This window comes from Pinus tabuliformis, chromosome J (genome assembly GCF_031772625.1).
Source record: "Pinus tabuliformis cultivar Carrire ecotype Pingquan chromosome J, CPIR1, whole genome shotgun sequence".
Classification (NCBI taxonomy): domain Eukaryota; kingdom Viridiplantae; phylum Streptophyta; class Pinopsida; order Pinales; family Pinaceae; genus Pinus; species Pinus tabuliformis.
In genome coordinates, this window is record NC_142295.1 from 932936975 (window position 1) to 932956408 (window position 19434).

Sequence of the window (19434 nt, forward strand, 5' to 3'; positions counted from 1 at the left end):
AAACAAACTTTGTTCTTCCTAGGGCCTTGGTGAGAATGTCTGCCACCTATTCTCCTGTTGGGGTGTACCTCAACTGTACCGCCCCTCGTTGGACAAAATCTCTGATAAAGTGACACCTGATATCAATGTGCTTCGACCGATCATGAAAGACTAGATTCTCAGAGTGCTTGATGAAAATCTGATTATCACACATAATACTGGTCGCTTCCATCTTTCTCCTGAATAGATTCACAATCAATTTCCTAAGCCATACGGCTTCGCACGAAGTTGTGCTAGCTGCGATATATTCAGCTTCAGCTGAGCTTAGAGCCACGGATTTCTGTTTCCTACTACACCAGGAGGTCATTCCTGATCCAATGCTGAAATAGTACCCAGTGGTACTTTTCCGATCTACTGAGCTTCTAGCCCAATCTGCATCAGTGATACCACTCAACCTAATGTCATTGCCTTGGGTGTACAATAGTCCAGGCTCGACTGTTCCTTGTATATATCTAAGAACATGCTTGGCTGCTGCCCAATGTGCCCTCTTGGGTTCTACCATGAATTGACTGAGGGTATTAACAGTGTAACAAATGTCCGGCCTAGTATTGACCAGATACATCAAGGACCCTATGAGCTGCTTGTACAAGGTGGGATCGACTTCTTTATCTTCGGATGCATCAATCTTCTTCCAGTTGGTGATCATTGGAGTAGCCATAGGTCTACAGTCCTGCATGCTGAACCTTTTCAAAATCTCTATAGCGTATCTCCCTTGCCCAAGGAAAATTTCACCCTTCTACTGCCAAACTTCCAACTCCTTCATGTCGAATTCTGTGGCTAGGTTCTCCTTGCAATCTTTGATGAGCCTGGATGATCCTGTCAGAAAGAGATCATCCACATATAAAACCAGGATTAGAAGATCATTCTCTACAACCAAACAGTAGAGGTTAGGATCTGTGTCACTCTTGACGAATTCCATCTTTTGCAAGTAGCCATCAATTCGACAGTACCATGCTCTAGGTGCCTGTTTAAGCCCCGATAGAGCTTTCTTCAATCTGCATACATGTGATTTCTTCTCATGTGTCTCTAAACCCTCTGGTTGTTCAATGTATACTTCTTCTTCTATCACCCCGTTCAAGAACGTCATCTTAACATCCATCTGGTGAATCTCCCACCCCATCTGAGATGCAAGGGATATCATGGATCTAATAGAATTAACCTGGCTACTGGGGCGAAGGTTTCTTCGTAGTCTATCCCTTCCTTTTAAGCAAACCCCTTAGCCACAAACCTGGCTTTGTATTTTTCTACACTCCCATCTACAATGTATTTGACTTTGTAGAGCCATCTCAACCCTACAACTGACCTGTCCTGAGGCCTAGGTACCACTTCCCAAACATCATTGACCTTTATAGAACTATATTCCTCCACCATAGCATCTACCCATACTTGCTGCTGAACGGCCTCTTGAAAATTGGAGGGTTATCCAACCTGAGCTACCAAGGTTTGGTATCTGTCTGGCTGTCTACGCTCCCTTTTCTCATTTCTTGGTGCCTCGACAAAATCCTCTGCATCTCATAGTACCTGTTGAAGTTCACGGCTCGTTCTACAACTGGTAGTGGGTATATCTATCTGCTCCTCCTCTCCCCGAGGCTCCACCACTGGATTTTTGCCTTTAGGAGAAATGCTAGCACTAGTTTCTGCTGGTCGAAGTGGCTGGGCTAACGGATAATCCTTTGACTTCTCTTCGGAAGGCATTTCTCGGGATTTTCTGAAAGCTTTGTCCTCCATGAACTTTACATCCCATCGAATTACAATCTTCCTATTCCCCGAAAGATCGACTCTATATTCCTTAGCATTCTCGCTATATCCTACAAGATATCCTTTCTCCGTAGTTTGATCTAATTTCTTTCTCTTTTCTTCGGGTACATGGCAGTATGCCAAACTCCCAAATATCCTGAAATGACTCACCTCAGGCTTCTTACCAATGAAAACACTTTCCAGAGTAATCTTACCTAATGCCTTGTGACGAGTCCTGTTCTGGGTATACACTATCGTGTTGCATGCTTCTGCCCATAGAAACTTGGGCATATCCTGATCATACAACATTGCCCTAGCTGCTTCAACAATAGTTCGGTTCTTCCTTTCTATGACTCCATTCTGCTCTGGATTATAGGGGGTTGTCCACTCTCTTTTGATGCCTTCCCTTGCGCAAAAATCAGTGAAGTCCTTGTCGATGTATTCTCCACCATTGTCTGAGCACAATATCTTTATCTTCTTTCCTGTCAGATTCTCAACTAGAACCTTGAACTCTTTAAATCGACCAAAAACCTCATCCTTGGTTTTCAGAAAGTAGAACCAAGTCTTTCTGGAATGGTCATCAATGAAAGTGACGAAATATTCAGCACCACTAAGAGCTTTTGTGGACATGGGTCCGCAGATATCTGAGTGTATTAATCCCAAAATACCCTTAGCCCTATTATTGCTTCTAGAAAATGTTTCATTGGCATACTTGCCTAGAGTGCATCCTCTACATACATCATCTTGTTCGGTACTTAATTCTGGAACTTATGATATTATTTTCCTGAGAATTCTCAGAGCCCCATGGTGTAAGTGTCCCATCCTCCTGTGCCATAGTTCATTCAAATATTTATCTCCACTGCTTCCTATCAGTGTCATTGGTGATTCTAGCTGTAATCTATATAGCATGTTACTTCTGATTCTAATATAGGCCTTCTTTTTCCAACTCGGGTGTTTGACATATACTTTCTCCTTAATGAAGAAAACGTCAAAGACCTTGTTTTGAAGCTGAGATACAGAGAGTAAGTTCATCCCCAATCTTGGCACATGTAACACATTGGTTTCTCGAAGCCGATCCCCTGCTTTTGTTTGAAAGACTACAGTACCTCTTCCAATGGGGGTACACTTTGCCTTTTTTCCCATGGTGGTCTGAAAATTCATCCTTTCTTCCTGATAATTTGAAAAACATTCTCTTATTCTTGTCAGATGCCAGGAAGATCCACTATCTATATACCAAACCTCAGAGGAGGAAGAACTTGCTAGCCAAGTGACTTCCTCTTCCAGTCTGGAATCTAACATAGAATAATCGTGGTCCATGTTCTTCGTGCTCTCTTCTTTCTCTGGATATTTGCGTGAGTCCCTCTGTGTTGATGCCTCGGCATCATGCTCTTGACTCATAGCAAATTCTTCTATCCTGTTGCCCGATCTCTGCTCTGATACCATGTGGAAATTTCTAATACGAAATTCTAATGCAGTAACTAATTTATTTCACCCACTTATTGCTCACAATAAGTTATTTACGAAAACCCTTCAGTAAACATTAAAATAAAGTCTACTGTAGTTATCACATAATTACATAGAGAAAATAACAGTGATATACAAGCACAAGAAGCAATCACATCAACACAGTTGTTTTTGGGAAAACCCATGCAGCAGATGAGGGTTTTATTAATATTTAGCAACAATCACTTTACAAGGAATTATTTCACAAAGAAACCGACACATATGAGAGAAAACACCTAAGACAAAGTTTCTCCTCCTCCTGGAGAAGTTCTGACACCCTGGAGACCCTTCACCCACCTTTGCATCGCTTGTGCATCACTCTGTGTCAGCTTGCATGAGGTTTGCATCTCCAATGGTGTTGCCTGCCTACTCTTCCCTCTGCGCTATCTCTCAAATGCCCTGTGCCACCTCCTCCTTAGTCATTGATTGCTGTCGATGCCCTCCTCTTCCTCCACCCTACAACTCTCCCTCTGAAATCGAATTCCTTCTCCTTGAGAATCGATTTCTCTCGGGGTACTGAGTATTTGCCCGGTGTGTCTCCAATTGACTCTCAAGTCTTCTCTTATACTTTTCCTATTGATGAATCAATGACTGAGATTAAGTCTCTAATCAATGGCTAAGATTAAAATAGACTTGATCCTCGTCTCTTAGAAGTTTCTCACTCATATCTTTATTAATACCCATTAATATTTTTATTTTCTGAAGTTTAGACTTAGGAACCCATTAAAAATATTAATTATTTTAATAACTCCTCATCCATGTGGAATTTCTCCAAACAATTTCTGGGTCTTAGAGATTTCATGTGTTCTAACCCCTCCACAAAATTTCGGAGCTAGATCACATCCAATGCTACCCAAAATCAACACTCATGACCTCCCATTCGAGTAGCTTCATGCACCTCTCCAAGAGATCATGTCCTAGTTGGAGCCAGATGTTACCCACCACCTGTGGGTAGTGTATATAGGTGAAAATGTTTCTCCTAGATGATCCTCAGCTAACATCTAGCAGCCCCTTTCAGCCACCAGATAGCTTGATGTGTCATTATCTTTGCCACCTGAGCCAGCCATGTGGTCCCTCGCCCACTTGTTATGATAGTATGTTTGAAGGTGGGCCTGCCGACCTCGAAGGTATGGATTTTCATTGGTATAGTCGAGTAATTTTCCTTACTTGTCATGGGCACTTTTAGACCTAGATTATTGGGGGATTCAGGGGAAAGAGTGGGCTAGGTCTGTATTCTTGTTTCCATATCTCGATTCGGTGGTTAACCTTGTATCCTAGTCCCGTGGGATCTCCTTTATTGACCACTAGCTTTAGGGTTGGCACTACTTGGGAAATGTCGAATTTGGTTGCATGGTCCCACTCTCCGAAACCACATACATCATCCCCTTCCACTCATTTTAGCCCCATTCATCTCTTTTCCCATCCGGGTCCACTGGGTCAACATAGGGTTAGCCTCCCCCTCCCCTTGTCCACACCATGGGTCGGGCTTGGAACGATGCCCCAGAGGTTCATGCAGCTAAAAATAAAAGAAAAAGCATAATTTGGCCACTCTCAATATTTTCCACATAATGCAAAAGATGGTCGGGACATACAAATTTAGCACATGGTTAAAAGCCAAACATGAGCTCTACGCCTTATCCATGGTCATCACCTTGGTTCCTATGGGCCTTGGATGAGCCCCATCCGTCATTAAGGAACCCATGATTTTCCCAACCCCTGGTGGACAATGAACTACTCCAACTTAAGGGCATACCCACTGCCATATACTACACATCATGCTCTCATCCCCTGGTGCCCCAAGCGGTTATGAAGAAAAAGCAATCAAAGGCAAAAGACATATGAAAAAGGGTGGAAAAACAAAGGTCGGGGTAACTCATGTACCACGACTTTCTCCCTCCCACACTCATATACCTAGGTGTGGGCTTCCCTCATTACAGCTACCCTTGTACTATGACATGTGGTTTGGATGATTCCCCTAATCCCCACTCTATTCCATTACTATATCATTTGCCTCCTGCCACTTGAAGAATGTAACATGGAAATGTCACCCCCTTTAAAGGTTAAAACCACCTAATAAGGTCCTTGATTAACCCCTTATTGAGCTTGGAGGCACTTGTACATGCCAAAGCCCACTATGGAAGGGCATGCCACCATGAAATGCCTCATGGATTCCATGACTTGTAAGCTCTTTTACTTGATTATTCTAATGACTTGTTGTATTGGAAGGCAAGGGAATGCATTGGATCTTATGCAGGATTGCAGGTAGATCTCCACTAAGGCTTGGTCTCCCTATATAGGGTCCTAGCCCTTCGGAGGGCCACATTGGCACTTGTAGGGTGAGCATTAAGAACCATGGGTCTCCACCATAGCAGAAAGTACTTCATGGATCCCAAAACCACTCATTGATTGCTCATGTTCTGCCTTTTGAATAAGGAGGATGCACTTGGTTCACCATACCCAATCAGCTCCACACTTGCACCATACACTTGACAAATATTCTAGGGTCTAGAGGATGCCTCCTGCTATAGAGGGAGGGCTTATGTCGTCATCCTAGCCCTTACAGATGGTCTACAGGCATTTTCGATCCACTTGGAGACCCATGAGGATATTCTGGTGCCCCCACACCCACTTGTGAGTAGCATAGTTTCTTGCTTGAAAAACAAGGGGCCAACCCCTTGTCCACTATGTTTGAAGTCCATTTTTACATCATGGCACCCCTTGGATTTCATTAGGCCTCCTCAAAGACCCAACGACTCACTATATTGATCATTTTGCCCTCTTGAGAGGCTTATTCTTTGGTTATTGAGCTATTTTGGTGGGCTTGTCACCACAAGTATTGTTATTATGCACATTATTTTATTTTAGGGGCATTATTAGTCCAAATTAGGCCATTCAAATCCCTTAGAGGATTGTAAAAATAGAAGAGAGGCATTCTCTCTCATTCATCATCACTTGGATTGTGTTATTTGCAATGTTCTGCCAAGTTTCCGGGATGGGGTAACATTGGAGCAAGGATATGCACAAGGGGGACGTATATAAGCAACGCCAAAATTTAGGGAAATTTCGGGGAAACGGGGGGATGTCAAAGTCATAAAAATTATAAAATTATTAAAAATTTAATATATATATATATAATAAATAAATAAAATAAAAATAAAAAAATCCCAACAACATGTCAATAACTAAGTTAGAAAATAGTAAATCTTAATAATTATGAAATGTACATCTAAATATGATCATCATTTCGTATTAGACTATTATGAATCATAATTATCATTTGACATTTCTGCAATCTGTTGATTTTTGGGTAGCATCGGATGTGCTCTAGCTCCGAAGTTTTGTGGAGGGGCTAAAACACATGAGATCTCCAAGACCTAGAAATCGTTTGGTGAAATTCTACCCAGATTGTATTTTATTAAAATAATTAATATTTTTAATGGTGTTCCTAAGTCTAAACTTAGGAAAATTAAAATATTAATGGGTATTAATGAAAATATGGGTGAGAAGCTTCTAAAAGATGAGGATCAAGTCTAATTTAATCTTAGCTGTTGATTTGAGATTAGATCATGGCCGTTGATTTCTCAATAGGAAAAGTATAAATGAAGGTTTGGAGTCAGTTGGAGAACACATATAAAGAGATTGAGGAAATTGATTTTCTGAGGTGAGAAGTTCTTAGGAGGGAAATCGATTGAGGAGATCTCTAGCAAAGAGGAGCATTTCAGCAGAGGGACTTCAGTCCAAGGCTGAGAATACATAGTAGAGAGGCAGAGCAGCACCAGGAGATACAACACAACTCCAGAAAGGGTGACGCAGAGGCTAGAGGAGTTGACGTAGTCACTTAGAGGCAACATTGGGGTTTCTGTAAGGCAGAGGGAGCAATAGTTCAGCAAATCGATTTCTGAGCCGGGAAGGCTAACTGGGAGGGTGACGCAGCTCCTAGAGGAGGTGACACAGTTCCAGTGTAGAGCTTGGAGCAGCCATCGCTGCCCAATGCTGGTGACAACATAGTCACTTGTGGGGTTTGTTCATCCAGTTGTCAGATTCGCCATAATAGCTGTCTTCGGATAGAGGTACTTCTGTCGAGTTTATTCTCTGTTGGGTGAGCTAGATTTGCCACCCTAGTTGTATTCAGAAATATGCTTAATATAAAACCCTCATATCTGCTGCACCGGTTTTCCTGCTTTGGGTTTTTCTAGGGATGTTTAGTCCAAAAATAAGTGTGTCCTTTGTATGGTTGTCTCATTTATTTTTCAGTGCCTGATCTGTATATTGGTGTAGGTTGTAGTGTATTTTCATTAATATTTTCTGAATATTTCTGAAAATAACTTGTTAACTGAAGAACACAAGTATGTAATGCAAATCTGTTTACTGCAATAGAATTTCTGGTTTGTTAGATTAAATTTTTTTCACACAATCATCAATGTAAAATTGTAAATCTAAAAGTAAATTACTAAATTGAATCCATCATTTGACATTATGCAATGTTCCATCCAAATTCATCATTTGCCAATGGGCATTAATATTATGCAAGGTACATTTAAATTAGATTAATTATTTGACAATTAAAATTACACAATGCACATCGAAAGTAAATTCAACATATGACAATGACATTATGCTGAAGTCTAAAATAGCCATAGAATACTAAACAAAAGGTAAACATAAAAAGCAGTGAAATACTAGTAAATTCTTAAAAAGTAATAAATAATAAATCGCAGCTCCAATCCAGTGGTTCCAAGTCACAAAATGAAAATTGCAATTCCATTCCGATAGTTCCAAGTCACAAAATGAAAATCGCAGCTCCAAATCTCTCAGGTCCTCAGTCGATGGTAAATCTCAATCACAACACATTGCAGACGGAAAATGTCGAGCAACGGCAGTAGGAAAATCTTGGGCAGCAAGGTAAAATGTTGAGCAATAGTAGAAGGAAAATGTTGAGTGGCAAGGTAAAATCATAGGGTTAAAGAGAAAAGTGAATGATTATGTTTTAATATATCCTTTAGTTTTTATTTTCATTTTTTAAAATTATATTAAAATTTGTATTTTTTTATGTTTTTAATTGTTATTAGCAATAAAATTTGGGGGGAAGTGGAGGGGCGCTTTTTGTCACCAGGAAAAAGTCCCCTTGGAGTTTCCCTGAGATTCCCCAAAAAAGGGGACATGGGGAAACGTTTCCCCATGAGTTTCCCCATCCCGGGAGCGTGGGGGAGCGAACAAGCGCCTCCCCCACCCTGGGGGCCACGTCCACGTGGAACACTAGTTATTTGCTCTTGTGAGATTTTCAACATCCCTTTTGGAGGATGAGTTTGGATGTTATGGATGAATTTTGATGTTTGGATATCTCTCTTTTGTCTTGGAGCATCATTATTGGCATAATTTGATGATTGGATATACTCTTTTGTACATGTAAGTGCTCTTTTAATGCTATTCTTGTTATTTACTATTGTCACATGCATGTTGCTGGGATTTTCGTTATACTAGGCTGAAATTTACTGCTTTTTTCTTATGCAACATTGTGGAAATTTGATCTTTTATAGTGTTGCAACATGTTATGGGCCATGTATGAATGAGTGAATGTTCCTAGAGATAATTTATGCTAAATGCATCTCGATAAGTCATCATTTATTGCAAATCGAAGTATAAATTGCTTGTTGCAACTGCTCTCATGCTCTAAATGCCATGCGAAGTTGTTGAAGGCCTCATTGATTGGGTGAATTCTTCCCAAACCATAAATTCTCCTTGACTCCGTCTCTCCCAAAGGACAAGGCACTAATCCTCCATTGGTGATCATTTTCAATGCTTACTCTTTTCACATCCCTCTTTTTCTAGGCCTAGCCTACATAGATCACCTAGGGCATCAATTATCTCACAATATAGCCATCCAAACACTTTGATTTTTGGTCCACAACTGCGTTGAGGTTTTCTCTAGAGGCCCTCCAAATTTGAAGCAAATTTGATGGTGGGATCTCAAGATATAGCAAGCCCTAGCTCAAGGACCATTTCTTGCCCTAGTTTTCCCTTGTCTACTGTCCTCATTAGGATCATTGAATTCAAACCTCAGAGAAAATTTATCCTTTAATCCTCTTCTCCTCCCTAATTAGGTCAAGCCCCTCATTGGGTGATCAACTCCATACCCTTGACCTAATTTTGGGTTTGCATGGTCTCGTGTGGTCCCACAACCTATTGATACCAATTCCACAAAGATTACACAAAGACCAATTCTCCATAAGGATTTATATGCCTAGGAATCATATTTGCTATATATATTCCCAAACCCTAGCCTCGAGAATCCTCTTGAGTCTTAGCCCTTTCTAGAGAGAATATCACCCTGCTTCTAAAGCAAGCAACCCATCTAATCGAGTCTCTCTTGTGAATAGGCCTAGGAATCACCTCCTTATCTTATCATTGGCCATATATTTCTCGTGATTCCATCATACTAGGTCTCCTCCCATCAGTGAAAATCCATAAAGAGCAGGGAGCCTTAGCTGAGGTGACAGTGGGCTATCACTCCATTGTTGCCCTTGACCTAGTAGTTTCCCTATAGGATCCCCTCCTAGGACCCCTACTAGTTTGAGCAATAACAAATCCAAATCAGATGATAGGGCAATCTAGTTGTTGGCTTAGTGGGTCCTGACCCAGGTTCAGAGTTAAGTTTTCCAAACAAATCCCTACACTACTGGCCCTTTCGGCATCAATCCGCAGAGCGCGGATTGAAGTCTCACCCGAAGCAGTATGGGGGGATGCTGGAACCAAGTTTCCGCACCCAGAGATGGTTAAGATGTCGTTTTATGCCCTAAACCTGCCTTCGCGCAGATCGATAAGCCCTTGAGACTTATCGATATAACTCCCTCTTACCAGCCTCTAGACCTTCGCAAAGGTCTACGACTGTCTTTTGCAGACCCTAAACAGACGAAGCGACCACTTGCGCACCTCTGTAATCACTCCTAAGTCTGTTATTACCTAGATCAGCTTAAGTGTCTGATATCTTTAGCATGCATTAAGATATTGTTCGTGTAAATAGATATTATTACTTGTGTTCATATAACAATGTAAACTGTGCAGAATCACGCATCAATATAGTATAAAATCATAAACCCAATATTCATCATAACATAAACGCATTCATTCATAACAGAAGTAAATGGATAAAACATAGATAGTTCTAGAATAATCCCTTTATTGAGACTTCAGATTTGCTTACAAACTCAAGACTACCCTGCACACTCAGCTGTAGGGGTCCGCGCACTCGGCTGCGGACTCTACTCTAGGCCTCTGCACACACAGCTGTGGAGCCTCTCTTCTACTCTAAGACTCTTCACTCTTCAACTCTAATGACCCATTACATTCATTATTATCAACTATGAACTACCTTAGACTCTCTAAGACTCTCCTTTTTATACAGTCCCATGGTCCGTGAATCATGGGTAGGTCTATACAAGCCGACACAACTTACATAAAAGAAGGGAAAATCCCTTTATGACACTTACTATCTACACACTCTGTAATCACAACTTGTGGAGACTTTACACCTTACATAACAAAAAATTGGGCTTTCTGCCCCAAAACTTGGCTTTTGCCCCAAACTTGACTGCAAGGGAACTTGTCCCAATGGGCCCCTAATACAATTATCGTGACTCGCCCCCGAGTCACTCTTCCAGCGCGGAGATTTTACTACGAAGACCTCCCAGCTCGACCTGTGCCACTTCTACCTCAGTCACGGTCTGCGTGGCCGCCTGCTTGATCTGCTCCACCATTGGTAATCTCCTTGATCACATATGGCCCAAGCCAATGCATCTGAAATTTTCCTGGAAATTTACCAAACTTGCTGTCATATAATAAAACTAAACCGTTTACCTTGAAGGTGCGCAGTTTGATGTGTTAATCATGCCATGCCTTTTCGCACTCCTTCTGAACTTGTTGATGGAATCCAGCCAAGAATCTATCTTCCTCCAGCTCTGTTAGTTGCACAAGCCGCTCTTCTAAGGCTCTGCAGTCCACCATTCCTATGAACGCCACTATGTGTAGACTAGGCACAATGTATTCCATCGGCATCACTGCTTCTATGCCATAGACCAGCCTAAACAGTGTCTGTCCAATCAGCCTTTTACAAGTAGTTCTATAAGCCCATAGCACCGCTGGTACGCGCACGTCCCAATCATTCCTCTGTGCATTGAAAACCTTTGTCAACGCATTCTCCAATATCTTATTAAACACTTCCACCATCCCATTAGCCTAAGGATGATATGGCGTGCTCTTTTGATGATACACTTGGAATTCTTCTGTCAGCGCACTGATTGTTTCATTAAGGAAGTGCGTACCACGATCACTCATCAAAATCTTCAGGCAACTGAACCTGGTCAGCACATATTCAAACAGGAACTCCGCTACTGTTGCCCCTGTACAATCCTTTACAGGTTGCGCCTTCGCCCATCTAGTCAAATACTCAGTCATGGTGATAATATAGCACACACCCGTTTTCTTTCTTGGAGGCTGAATCAGCCCTACAAAATCAATCACCCATTTCTCAAATGGCTGCAATGATACCTAAGGATTCAAAGGCAGCTCATCCCTTCGCGATGGCCTACTGGTTCTCTAACATGCATCTCACGCCCAACAATATGCTTTTGAATCCTTATGCAATGTCAGCCACCACAACCCAACACACAAAATCTTCTGCATTGTTGTTTTTCCTACATAATGGCCTCTCACAGCCCCTCCATGAGCTTAAGCCAGGACACTACTTCATTCAAAATCTGGCACATAGCGTCGCAGTATTTCATCTAACCCCATCTTATACAAGTGACCTGCAATAACATAAAAATTTGTTGCACGAACCACCAATTCCTTCTTCTGTTGACTAGTGTACCCCTCTGGAACTGTTCCCGTAGTTAGGAAGTGGATGATGTCTGCAAAATGATTATTCGTCACGCGCACCGCAAAGAGCTGCACATCAAGCAATCCTTCCCCCAAATTAATGGGCTCCTCCCCTGTTTCAATGCGCGACAGATGATCCGGTCCTGCATTCAATCATCCTAGCTTCACAATGACTTCGAAATCATACTTCTGAAAAAACAACAACCATTTGCATATTTTCCCCCCCAACACAGGCTTGTTGACCAAGTAATTTAATGTAGAATGGTTTGTGTACATCTTAAAGTGTTCGCCTAGCAAGTAATGCTTGAACTTCTAGAGTGCGTACACTATAGCCAACCCTTCGCACTCCGCCGTTGAATAGTTCTTTTCAGCCTTAGATAGCTTTCTACTTGAAAATGCTATCGGGTGATCCAATTCTCCTTCACTGGCCTATGTCAGTACTGCTCCCAGCGCAATACATGACGTATCCACATGTACATGAAATTCCTTCTTCTAATCCGGGAAGACTAGGATCAGCGCGGTGACCATCATTTCCTTTAACACATCCAAGCTCCGCTGACATTCCTCATTCCAATAGAATGTAGCATCCTTCTTCAACAGTTTTTTCCATCGGCGCAGTGATCTGAGCATAACTCTTGATGAACTTTCGATAATAACCAGTATGACCTAGTGTTGCGCGCAACTGTTTAACACTCCTTGGTGCCTCCAAATTGATTATAACCACGATCTTAGCTAGGTCTGCCATTAATCCCTGTCTGCACACTACATGACCCAGCAAGATTCTGAAAGGGACGCAAAATAAACATTTCTTCAAGTTTAGTGCGATCTGATACCTCCGACACGTATCCAGCATCAAGTGCAAACTAGCTACATGGCGCTTTACGAGCCCAAACACCGTCCAATCATCAAAGTATACCTCCAAAAACTTGTGAATGAACTCTTTGAACGCCGCAATGACTACGCGCAAAAAGATTGTTGGTGCATTCTTAAGTCCAAAAGGCATTACAGTATACTGAAAGCATCCCCACTCAGTTGCGAAGGTCATCTTACTCCTATCTTCCGGTGTGATCTTAATCTGATGGTACCCCGATAACCCATTAGTGAATGAATATGCTTCCTATCCTCCTACATTATCCAGCACTTCATCGATGAACGGAGTTGGAAAGGGTCATGCACACAAGCATCATTCAGCTTCCTGAGATCTACGCAGATCCTTATTTTATCCTTCTGCTTCTTTTCCTAAACTACCATGGACTTACCCAATCGCAATCCTCCACTGGTTCAATGATTCCTGCTGCCAACATTTTGTCCAACTCTAAGCGGACCTTTTCCTTGTACTTAGGATTGAGGCAATATGGCCTCTGTTTCATGGGCTTCACGTCCGGTTTCAACGTTATTTTCATCACGCCTAAATCGCCTATTATCCCCTTCAGGTTTGAAAACTTTGTAGGGAACAAATCCTCATATTCGCGGAGAAACTCAGCGACCTTATCCACCATAGCATCATCCCAGTAGTCCCATATATTCGCAAACTTCAGCTCCGCCTCTATTCCAATGTTCACTTGTCTCTTTTTCAGTGGCGCGGTGATGTCTGGGTTCTCTATCTGCGGCCCCTCAACTTCACGGTGACCTTCTGTCTCTGGGATATTAATGTTCCTTGGATCCTCCTCTTCTTCTTCAGCAGTCGCATTGTAGCACTCCAACGCATGGCGCAGCTAGGTGGTCCAATCTGGTTGAATCAAATCCAAGAGATCCTGCGAGATTCTGAAGATCGCTGCCTTGACCTCCTACAGTGCTTCATTAATGCACTCAAATCCATCCTCAAAGTTGAATGTCATCAAGAATCCCTGTCTCAAAATATCCCATTCGTCCGTGTCGTGGCGGAGCTCTGTCTCCAAGTACCAATTCATTGGTATTACATCTAAAGTGTGACAGGACAAATGCACCCACTCCGGTTGCGGTTCTACTCCATAAGCATCAGTCCATTTTGCCAAGTGGTTGCGCAGATCACTCCACCCATCGTATTTCTCTGTCAATCGTACCTTTGGACAACCAAACCGCACCCTCAACATTCTTCTGTATTCGTTCCATCCATCAAAATTGTCTTTGTTCATACCCCACCATCTTGCAGACGTAGCGTGCAGTGCCAAATCTAGTGCTTGGAAGCGATGCTTCTTTGGCACTTCCCTTTCAAATGCATCCAAAAATTTATCAACGTCAGTTAAACCATCATAATAAGACAGAGTTCTTACCTCTGACGATACACAGCTCAACGATTTGGTCATCATGTTACATCGTAGCATAGACACTTTGTGCAATCGATTCTGCCAGTGTTCCAATTCCTCATCTGAATCTGATGTGCAGGAGCTTTTGCGGTCCAATGCAATACGTCCATCTGCTTTCGGATTCACTCAATCTTGATCTCATGCTGTTATCTTATAAATTTGGTCCAAATCATTGTCACTTTCATAATTGTGGACCGGTTCAGTATAGCGCGGTCCTTCTGCAAGGTCCAAAGGCACTACTATGTGGAGCGATTTTCTTTCAAATGACATCGTCCGCTTCTTCAAATTGATCACCCCATTCATGTCAATAGCCCAATCAATCCCAAGGAGCACGGGGTAGGGATTGCTATCATCGACAATCTCTATCACTTCGAAATCCGCCAACGTGCTCACACCTTCAATATCTACTGTCACTCCCTGCAATCTTCCCATGGGGATAATCTTTTGCTAATTCACCATCCTCAATTGAATAGGAAACCACTGTAGCGCAGGTCTCCCCATTCTCTCCCATGTTTGTTTCATCAAAACATTCGCATCTAAGCCAAGATCCAGAATAACTTGGTCCATTTCATACTCTCCTATTTGCGCGGTGAGCCTCATCTCACGTCCTGTTCTTTCCTTATGCTTACCAATTTTCCTGACCACGCAGGTCCCTTAGGAGTATTTTCTTTACTAGGGCATTTATTGATCAACTCCTGTAATCCTTTCACGGCCTTGCTATCACGTAGCAACTTCATACAGGTCTCCAGAAAAGTAGTAAGCATGGACAGGTCCATTTCTTCAGACTGCTTATCCTGACTTCCTGAGGTAGAAGCCTCAGCGAAACTTTTCTTCACTTCCATGAAGGTTTCTTTCGTGCGCCCCAAATCAAAGCCAACCTCCTTCTCTAGAGCTTTATGGACCCATTCACTCTCTTCAGGCTGCTTTCCCTTATCTTCGCTAGTCATCATTCCACTACGCAGTACAATATTCACATTAGGGTCCTCTTCGCGGTGTTCAGCCCTCATCATCTATAGGTTCTGGGTAGGCTGCGTCCCCTTTTCCTGCATCTTAGCTATTAATATAGGGCAATCTTCTATCGCATGGTCAAACTGAGTACAGTATCGGCACGATAGGCACGTCGGGTTCGTACATTCTCATGTGTAGTGTCTTGGCCCTCCACAATTGTAGCAAATAACTTGTCCCTGACCTCGTGCAAGTCCTCCTCCGCCTTGGCCTCGCCCGCGCCCCTGATATCCTCCTTGCGCTCCCCCAGCACCTTGATCTGGAGGCCGAGTTTTTGTTTGCATTCGATACGTGGGCGTTCTCTCCATCATTAACTCGTAACTATGACAATTGCGCTCCTCGTGACCTACTGATTTGCAAAAGTTGCAGAAGAGCTGTTGCAGTGTCTATACAAATTTCTGCAGCAAGTGGCAATTATCTGTTGCATGTTTTCTAGCTACCTGACAGATAGCACACCACAGCGCGGGCCCTGTACTTGGCCCTGCTTGAGCTTCCGGCCTCAGAGGCATCGACCCTCCTCCTGCAACATAATTCGCAAAGACAGGGCAATGATCTTTATCATGCCCTTGACTCTTACATTTCAAACACCAAACTTCTTCGCGCACCTCTGGCTGAGCCGCTCTATCCTTCTTCAGACTTTGGAATTCTAGGCAAAGGTTCTGCAACTCTGCGTGAATCTACTAAACTCCCAAAGCAGCATCTTGAATTGGTGTCTCGTGCAATCTCATCGCAATCTCCAAGGCCTCTGCCTGGGTCCCAATCTTTTGTAGTGATAAAGCAACCCTTAGATGAGGCAAGAGCAAAACCATAAACCATTCATGGTGCTGCCCATCCGTAAGATTCATGTTAACTTCGCGGATCTTGCACTTCAATCTCTGATCTAGCTCCCAGGGTGTCTTGCTAAGCTTCATCATGATCTCCTTGAATCCAACGATTGATTGCGCTTCAGATTTGGACCTACTAAATTCCTTATTCAGCGCAGTCTGAATGTCTGCCAACGCAGTCGTCATGTTATCAGTGCAGTACTTAATATACCATGTTAGCACGCGTTCCTGTAAAGCAGTAACCAATGTTGTTTTCTTCATCTGATCGTCTGTAATGTCTCGCCAGGCTTCATCATGATCTCCTTAAATCCAATGATTGATTGCACTTCAGATTTGGGCCTACTGAATTCCTTATTCAGCGCAATCTGAATGTCTGCCAACGCAGTCGTCATGTTATCAGTGCAGTAGTTAATGTACCATGCTAGTGCACGTTCCTGTAAAGCAGTAACCAATGTTGTTTTCTTCATCTGATCGTCTGTAATGTTCTGGGCTTGCCACACAACCTTCGCAACGAACCAAAACTGGTCCAGGTCCTCATTTCCCAAGCCCTTGAAAACAGGCAACTTCACTGTATTCGCCATATTGAACGGTGGTGGAGGTGGTGGTGGTGTGGGCGAAGGTGTATGCGGTGGAGGTGAAGATGGAGGTGGTGTGGGTGGATGGGGTATTCGCAGGAACCCTCGTCTTATTAACTGGACAGCGCTCTGTGAAGAAGCCTATGTTTCTTCTTCATCGTCACTTAGAGGAGGCTCAATCAGCGGGCTATATTCAAGTCTTGTTCCCCTTCTATCCCTAAATAACTTTCCACTTCACGTAGCTCCAAACATCAAGGTAGTTGCATAACCCGCTTTTCACACGAGCATTTTAATCCAAGTATTCAAAGATCTTAACTACTTACCTCGCGGTCCCTTGAAGAAGCATCGCTCTGCTTCACTGTAGCTAACCGAGGTATCGACTGCAAACTCTGTCACAAACCGTCCAAGGACACAATCAAGCCAGTGATTGACAGCACGCGCGATCTTATTTTCAGAGGCTTCCAATCTTCGCACTAACTCTGAGGTCGACACTATTGGACCGTCAAGCCTCCACCTTCCCTAGCTGTCTACCAATTTAGTGATCCACTCGTATAATTCGACCAAGAAGGAACAAAAGAAAATTCTGTCTATCTCTATGTACAGATACCTGTCCAACCACTGTTCTTTCGTTAATCACAGGTTTCTGTTCTCTTGCACCACAAATTCATGGATCTTCCTATCCAACCAATCTTCAATTTCTTTCTTAGTTGGATTCCAGTGATGCGACATCACACATCTCTTTATGCAGATCCTGATCCCGGCAATGGAACCATTTGTTGGTTTAGTGGGTCCTGACTCAGGTTCAGAGTTAAGTTTGCCAAACAAATCTCTACACTACTAGCCCTTTCGGCATCAATCCACGGAGCACGGAATGAAGTCTCACCCGAAGCAGTATGGGGGGATGCTGGAACCAATTTTCCGCACCCAAAGATGGTTAGGATGTCGTTTTATGCCCTAAACCTACCTTCGCGCAAATCGATAAGCCTTTGAGGCTTATCGATATCACTCCCTCTTACTAGCCTCTAAGTCTTCACGAAGGTCTACGACTCTCTTTCGCGGACCCTAAACAGTCAAATCAACCACTTATGCGCCTCTGTAATCACTCCTAAGTTTGTTATTACCCAGATCGGCTTAAGTGTCTGATATCTTTAGCATGCATTAAGATATTCTTCGCGTAAACAAATATTATTACTTGCGTTCATATAACAATGTAAACCATGCAGAATCGCGCATCAATACAGTGTTAAATCGTAAACCCAATATTCATCATAACATAAATGCATTCATTCATAACAAAAGTAAATGGATAAAACACAGATAGTTCCAGAATAATTCCTTTATTGATACTTCAAATTTGCTTACAGACTCAAGACTACCCTGCGCATTCAGCGACAGGGGTCCGCACACTCAGCTGCAGACTCTACTCTAGGCCTCTACGCACACAGCTGCAGAGCCTCTCTTCCACTCTAAGACTCTTCACTCTTCAACTCTAATGACCCATTACATTCCTTATTATCAACTATGAATTGCCTTAGACTCTCTAAGACTCTCCGTTTTATACAGTCCCATGGTCCGCGGATCATGGGTAGGTCTATACAAGCCGACACAACATACATAAAAGAAGAGAAAATCCCTTTATGACACTTACTATCTACGCGCTCTATGATCACAACTTGCGGAGACTTTACACTTTATATAACAAAAACTTGGGCTTTTGCCCCAAACTTGACCGCAGGGGACCATGTCCCAACACTAGCGAAAAAGTGTGGCCATCTTAATGTGAAACTGAGGGGTAACAAATCCCTTGGTTAGTTAGGTTAGCAACATTGTTGGTCTTTTGAGGCACGATTATTTCTAAAGATTATGGACATTTTGATTGCTCACCTCCCTCATTACCCAATTTCCCTCAATACCCCTCCCCACCTCCTTCTCCTAAAGGAGAAAATTTAGATTCTATGATCAAGAAGAATATATGTAAGAGCTTCACCTAAGTTTCATACTCTACACAACTCAAGCCTTTGAGCCCCAAGCTAGCCTTTTACATGAAGAATTTTCTCTAAACCTTCGATGAATTTATTGTTCAACCAGGTTATCTTCAATTCTATTTGTCGCACAAGCTTCATTCTCCTCTCAAACATCTTCAAGTTTGCTCGCATTGGTTGAAAGTTGAGGTAGATCACCATCTTCCCACATAGAGTGGAACGAATATGTAAATTTTGCTTATTGCACAAGGTAGAGACCAAGGAGTACCTTATCTCTAGCTGCCTTCACTACGATGAGATTAGAGCAAGGTTCCATTGTATCTACACCAGAGAAGTAAGACCATAGACCTCTTCTCTATTTTCGTCTCGAAAACCCTCCTCAAAGCAACTCTTGAGGAGTTCTAGTTCTCAATCCCAATAGAGATCTCACCTTATCTCTCAACTCTAATCCTTCAACTTCATACCTGTTCAACCTTGGGAGAAAAATGCTAAGCAACTCAAGAAGAATGGTTATCATACCAAATCTTCAGCATATATGTGATTTACTTTGGGATGTCCTTCATGGGCAGGCCTAGAATGCCAAGGGTCCAAAGATCCTGGTTGAGTGAAA

General features: G+C 42.6%; 1 protein-coding gene across 3 annotated transcripts in view; it reads right to left on the reverse strand.

Moving 5' to 3' along the window:
* Positions 1-19434, reverse strand: part of LOC149229834 (cycloartenol synthase-like) — a 403955-nt gene that overhangs the window by 86354 nt on the left and 298167 nt on the right. The gene's annotated exons all lie outside the window — the stretch shown is intronic.